The following is a 7841-nucleotide window of genomic DNA, read 5'->3' on the forward strand; positions in this document are numbered from 1 at the left end:
GGCATGGAATGGAATAGTACGAGACATATTATTGATGGTACAGATAATTATCTCGGCCTTGCCATTTTGAGAAGAAGTGTTTCGATAAGAGAAACGAAAAACCATGCCATTTTTCGCACAAAATTTATGAACAGGTGATTTGTCTAATTCACAAACATTGTCACATTGAAATATTTTTATTTCCTTTTCAAATTGTGTTTTAACATATGCTCGAAATTGTGGGAAGATATCATAGACTTGTGATTTATACTTTAGGATAAACCCATAAGAAGTGAGAGAAATCATCAAGCAAAACAAGATAATATTTTTCTAGCTGCCATGTACATACAAATATGGGGGTAGCCCTTAGGTAATGATGAGTCGGCTCATCACTAAAGGATTATATAAGTGTTGTTGGCCAATTTGGCCGAATCACTAATAATTTTTTTTTTAATCAAAATTATTTTCTTATTTATACAATCATAATAATGATATGATAATAACAAAAGCTTATAAAGCTTAGCCATATGGTACCTCACGTACCATAGCAAACTTATCACTACTACAAAATCGGCCAAAGAGACCCGTCTAAATCATCCAAAGAGACTCCCTTAGAGGCGGTCTCTAGCTAAGCGGTCTCTTTGGCAAAGAGACTGATTGACTAGAGGCGGTCTCTAGAATGAGAAAACTGAGACCGCCTATTGAATATAGGCAGACTCTTTTTTTTGAAAAAGTGAGACCGCCTATGGAAGATAAGTAATCTCTTTTATAAGAATTTTGAGACTGGTTATTAAACTTAACAGGTCTCTCGGATATCGATTTAAAAAAAAAAAAGCTTATTTGATACAAATTTTAAATTTGTAATTACAATTCATCAATATAACTAATTTAATTATTTTATACATTATTAAATAATGAGTACACAAATATTGAATGTCATATACCTCAAAAATTACAAACATAATACAAATATAATTAAAAATCAAGTACACAAAAATAAAATAAAAATACAAAACTCTGTAAATGATAACTTCCTACTTCAAAGACCTTGTAGATGATAACTTGCAAAAGTCTTTACCTGTAACCACAAACATAAACACATTAAAACCAAAACAAAATTAGTCTCCAGTAAAATAATTCAGATTACATATACCAACATAATAAAATATTAAAAAATCAAAAGAACAAAGAAAAATATGGAAACTTAACCAAGAAAGTACAAAAAAAATAAGATATGAAAACAAAAAACAAAGATCTTAAAATTGAAAAGAAAATAATCAATATTAATGAAATACGGGACTGTAGACACCTAAAAATGTCTCCCCAAAACCAAACCCGATGATGAACAACCTTTCATCGCCATTATTGGTCGGGTTGAGTATTTAATCTTGCAGTGCTTAAATCCATATTTCCATTTCATAAACCAACCGAATTTCTAGCCCATTTCCCCAAAGCATAACTTATTTTCCTCTTTTCGTGCCTTTAAACCAAAAATAATTCATTTTGTGTTCCTTTAAATCATTCATTTTTTTGTCCTTTTTGTAAAAAATGTTTAGTCTAGTTTATTTTGGTCCATAATATAGGTCCAATGATTTAATAGTTTGATGGGTCTTGAAAATAGCTTTCCAACGATATATTATTAGCTCAAATCCGAGTTATAACAAATAAGTTATGACCAAAATATTAAACCGAGTCCAGATCGAACCTAAGCCCACCTTACCTATGACCCAACGATCATGTGGAGGGTCCAAAGATTTAATCCCAACCCTAAACCAATTAGGATTAATTGGAATATTCTATAAGTTTCTAAAATATCTTAATTATTCTTTTTGATAAGATAAGATTAAAGAGTTTGAAATTAATTAAACTTTTTTCTTTTGGAAAGTCCTAATTCTATTCGAATTGAAAGACGTTCAAAGATAGAAAGATATTATTTTCATGCTTCATAGTTTTCATCCAAATCTTATATGGTTTGATATCCCTTGAAATTATATTTCCAATGATATATTATAATATCAATTCCGAGCTATAACGGAAAAGATATGAACGAAATATCAAACTCTATCCAAAACTGACATTGTCCCATTAGTTCGTTCATATCTTTTATTCTACAAAATATTTTAATCTGATTCTAATTAGGTTAAAAATAAGACTTCAATATCTTTCCAACCATATCTTATTTTTCTTATTCCGATTTCTTGATCAAAAGATATGATAAAAACAAAAACCGCAAAAACTGTTGTCTATCGCAAGAGTTTTATTCCAATTCGAATTCTTATCTTTTCTTGATTTTTCGACCCTCTTTTTCCTTATTAAATAGAGTTCATATCTCACCTTTTTCAATCATTAACAATTTAGATCATCAAATCATTCTCTTCTCCCTCATTAGCCTAAACACTAGTCTCCCATTCTTTCACTATTCCTTCTTTTAAGCACTCCAAGGAGTTCATATAATACCTGAATTTCTGTACTTTAACCAAGGCGTGAAAGATATAATTGACTGAGGATTTGGACCAAATCAACTCTACTTTTAATTTAATTTAATTTCAATTTGATTTATTTTTATTGATGTTACTAACAGTTTATTCATAATGTAACAATTCAAGGAAACGCGAAAAGTGGGTAGTTAATTACTTAATTACTCTTATTTTTATTCTTGTTGCTAGTATCATGATTAGGTTTATTATGATTTGATTTGACTAATAATTTATTGTTAAATTGCTTCAAATATTAATGTTGATTCTATTATTATTTATTGATCACCATATTGCATGTTAAAGAAAATATGTAATTGAAAATCACGCCTAATAGGATAATTTGGACAACCGGTTTAGGTTCCTTTTTAATCTTGTTATTTAATCAAGTGATCACAAATATTTTAGAATTATATGTTGCATTAATATTAAACCAATTTAGCCTAATAATAGTTTGGAGCAAATTGAATATTTTGTTTCCATGCCTTTGAGATCGCAGGATTGCTTTTCACTATAAGAATCGAGTAGAGGCCAATACGGGCGAATGTGACTCCATGACTCACTTCGTTCCATCATCCTCGATCCTCCTTTCGTGGTTCCAAACCATATGGAGTTAGTAAGCTCATGGATTATGAATGGGGTGCAATCTTCACGGGTCAATTGTTGTTGCCTTTCGTTGTCCCTTAATCGTGGTTGCTTTTTATATTCAATGAACGGTTTACAAGTTCCTTAAAACTTGTTGGCGGCTCCCTACTTTCCTTGTCTCTAATCGTATATGTCTATTCCCACTTCCTATGAGTGCCAAGTATATTCACACATGCTTTAACGTAGGCGCACTTCAAACGACGCCTACAAGGACGAAAACTAAAAATTTGATGGAATGACTATTAAGCACACAATAAGAAAAATAAAAACCAGAATTTATAAAAATAATTTTAACCAATTTCAAAAACTAGCTAAAGAATGAATTGGCTGGAAAAACTATAAATTTAAAAAAAAAATACCAGAACTATAATCTGATATTGAAAATGAAAATAAAAATAAAAGAAACACATCAACATATCAGATCTGGCTATCATAAAAGAAGAATAAAATGAACAATGTTATATATAAAAAAAAAAAGTGGACGAAAAGTTAATTATAGATCTTGAAATAGCATGAAAAGTAAAATCAAGAACTAACCTTCTTTGTGGCCTTGCATGCTTGGTCTAATCGAGAAATCAAAATTTCAATAGTAACAAAAGAGAGAACAAATTCAAACCGAATCAAAGAAATCGAGTATTTGAACAAAATCACATTAAAGCGAATAGATTATTTTTGAACAAAACCAAATCGAGGAGATTTGAGTTTTTCGAACAAAAATCAAATTAAATTGAACAAATTCAAACATACGGTATAAATTGGGACAAATTCCAATACCGAAGCCCCAAAATTGTTGTAATTGTGCTCTGATTTGTTAGATTAGAGACTTAAAGAAGAAAGAAAGGGCGAGGAGGAAGAAGGGAGGAGAGAGAGAAAGAAGAAGAAGGGAGGAGATAGAGAGAGATGGAGGCGGAAATGAAGAGGGGTAAAGCAGTAGGGTTTCATTTATTTTCTAATTTGTAAATAAGGGAGGCCTATTAAGTGGTATAACAGGTCTCTCCCAATAAATTATTTTAATTTTTTTTCTTTTTTTTTATAAAGAGAGACCAGTTTTCTTAGAAAATGAGTCTCTAACTATTTTTATCGAAAAAAAATTAATTTTAAAAAAAACGCAAGAGACCGATTTTCTTAGATAACTGGTCTGTCGAATATTTTTACCCTCAAATAAATGAAGTTTGAGACCCGTTGTTAATAATAAGCGGTCTCTTGAATCAAAGAGACCCGTTATGTAGATAACAGGTCTTTTATATTGGGTCTCTTTGGCCAATTTTATAGTAGTGCATGCAACCAATTAGGCTTGAGATTCCACTATTTGAGTGGCTTTGATGTTCTGTATAACTGGATATGTTAGGCGTTCATGTTGTTCAACCATGGCAACCTTATTAAAACAAGTGGAGTAGCTGGTCTCCATTTTGATAGTTGATTGCCGCCTTTAATGTCCAAGTTTTAATGCAAAGTATAGGGTGGACAAGCTAATTTGACAAAGAAAACCACTTTGCAATTGCATTATTGCCGCTTATGTGTTTGTCTGCAAGATGGCTAGCTGTTTGAGAACGGCAAGACACTTGGCTTGCTAGACATAAATTTTTGCATGGTGTATAGATTTTATATCTACATAAATATATAGATACTTTTTGATATTCTGATATTTTAGCCTCATGAGGCCTATTGTAATTTACATATGGTCTCATGACGTCTGCTGTACTTGACATACGACCTTATGACGCCTCTTGTACTTGGTTGTTTAACTCTTTTGCACTAGGTTGATGAGTTAATGCCGATTGTGTCCCATACATGGATTATTTTGTTTGACCAAGTATGGATTTCTTTCAAAAAATGAGGCGGCTCTCCTTCTTGAGTTGGTGATCCACTACCGTTTAGTGTCATTACAGATGTGTCTCCCCATAGACGGCGCCAAATATTTTGGGGTTTTTTTTACGTACCCGAATGGAGGGTATGTACATCTCGCAGGAGACAGATCTGCAATGCAACTCCCGAACGGCTCGGTCACCTGCAAAACAACTAACCTCCGGTGTCGAAGGTTGATGGGTGTCATTTATGGCACTCATAGGGTAGTCTTTTAGGATGTTTTCACCCTATTTTTTTTTGTCTTTTCTCCTTTAGATTCTCTATTTCCTTCGTGTTTTGCTTTCCTTTATGTGGATTTCTTCGTGTTTTCCTTTTATTTGGCTCTATTTCTCTTCTATTTCTTTCCTTTTTTTTTACTTTTGTAGGTACTTAAGGAGTTGGCTTTGTAAAGGGATCAAGAAGAGCTATAAAGACAAAGCAAAGGAAGAAAAAAGCTCCTTGGAGAAAGATTGGAGAGGCCTTGGAAAGGGCGCACATCTTTTGCTAAAAGTCGCGGGCGCAGGTCTAGAAGGCTGCGGGTGCGGGTAAAGTGCACAAAATGGAGGATTTTTGGCAGTAGCGCCCCGCGCCCTAGCCGCGGCCTAGCCGCGGGCGCGGATGATTTTGAGAGACCGCTGCAACATAGAAAGACCGCGGACCCCTGAAGTTCATTTAGGAGCAGGGTCATTGTCGCGCCCTTAGCCGCAGGTGCGGGTGTCATTGCCGTGGGCGCGGGGGATTCCCAAATTGCCCGTGGAGTTTGTTATAGGTTTCGTACCCATTTTTCCGCGACCGTGGGATTTCTTTGAGAGGGCGTAACCGATCAGTTTTTCTTCTTTGTCTATATATACTCTTGTATTTCCTTTTAAAAGATAACTTTTAGATGATTTCATTTGCTTAGTTTTTAGAGAGAGAAACTAGAGAGAAAGCAGAGATAAAAGTTCTTGGATTTTGATTTGTATTACAACTTTGCTTCAATCAAGTTTAGATTTCTTCTTCATATCAATGAAGATTTGTGAGATTTCTTTCCTTTGAATTTACTTTTATTGCAATTTCCTTTAATACTTGAATGTTTGATTGGAAAATTAGTTTAGGTTTGAGAAATTATTGAATGATTGAATTCCTTCTTGATTAAACTTGAAATGAATATTTTTTTCGATTGGATTTATTTTGTCTTCCAATTTCTCCATGATTAGTGAGTAGATTAGTGGCTAGGGAGAAGGGGAAGCATGCTTGATTGATGATTTTTGCTAGTTGATGATCAATGATTTATTGAATTGTTGCAATTAAATTGATTGACATAGTTGTGCATGTGATTAATTAGACTAGAAGTGATCAACCTATAAGATTAATCTAGATTGCATTGCAAATTTCAATGACATGAACCCTTGATTTGAGAATTACTTTAATTGATTGAATTTGATTGTGATTATCCTTGTTAGCCATTCATAGTGAACCCTATCTTGGCTTATAGGAGATAGCTTTTGGATTCCATTGATTGCAACTATTGTTTGTCCTTTGTAATGTTTGAATCAATTGAGTAATCTATAATTTAGCATAATCATTAAGCTTGCATGTGGAACCTATATCCCTAGTGTTTAGCATATTGAATTTTTGGATTTATCTAGTTTCTTGATACCTTAGTTACCAACCATAACCTTCTACAATCTTTGAAGTAGCTTGACATAGGCTATAGCTTGCACCTACTCATTCCTTTAGGTTCGACCTTTGACTTACCATATACTCGTATTAGGTTGGTCGAGTGTTTACAAATTTAGTTTGGCTCTAGGAATGGGTAGAAAACGACCTAAATTTTCCTTGCGTCAGAGGTTCTCCTCCGACAATCAAGTTAGTGACCGGAAAAAAGTTTTTTAGAGAGAGAAAGTAGAGAGAAGGGAGAACAATTTTGGGAGTAATTGCACTTTAGGATATTGATTGTATCCTAACTGATGTAAATGATCAGTATTTATAGTGCATTGGGACATGTGACTTTTAGTTTATTTAACCTACGTAGATTTGCTTTCCACCGTTTTACGGTTTCTAGGGTTATGGGCTTAAAGAGCATTTTTACCCTTCTATCATTGAGTGACACGTGTCATGCTCTAATTGACTCATTGAGAGCTGAGCTTAGGGACACATGTCGTTGTGGCATTAGTCCACATAGCGAGGGTTTTTTTTATTCTAAACAAAACACATAACTCCTAGTAACAAAAAATTCTTTACCACTAACAATGCTAAACATGCAGCTACCACCATTAAAGTTTTTAACAAGCCAAAGTAGCATTTTACGATAGAGAGTTTTCAATTTTAAATGTAATAAACCACCAAAACCAACTTCTTTAACAACTTGTTTTTGTTTAACACTAAAGCTCTGCACCAAACTTTCCAAGGTATACTGTCTATACCTTGTAATCAAAGGTCTTTGGATCCTATATAATTAAAAATAAACAAAAAACAATGAATAAATAAAACAATATAATAAACAAATGCAAATCAAGAATCACTGAAAACAAGTTCTCTTACATTGAAGTATCAATATCAGAATCAAAATCCAATTCCAATTGAGGACTCCTCTTTCACTTCTTTACATCAAATGCTGTTTTGACATTCTTACGTACTATTTTGACCTTAGCAAATTCTTCGGGCACTGTTTTTGCCTTCTTAGGTACTATTTTACCCTTAGGAGACTCTTCTGGCATTGTTTTGGACTTCTTAGGAACTATTTTGGCTTTAACAGACTTTTTAGGCATTGTTTTCCCATTGAAGGCATATTATAGCAGTATCCACCTATAGAACTACATATATCTGATTAGTATAAAGAAATTACTACAAATTAACAATTCATAAATTACCACAAATTACTAATTCATAAGTTACCCTAGGCAAACTCTAATATAA

The sequence above is a fragment of the Chenopodium album genome, chromosome 4 (genome assembly GCF_948465745.1).
Source record: "Chenopodium album chromosome 4, dcCheAlbu1.1, whole genome shotgun sequence".
NCBI lineage: Eukaryota > Viridiplantae > Streptophyta > Magnoliopsida > Caryophyllales > Amaranthaceae > Chenopodium > Chenopodium album.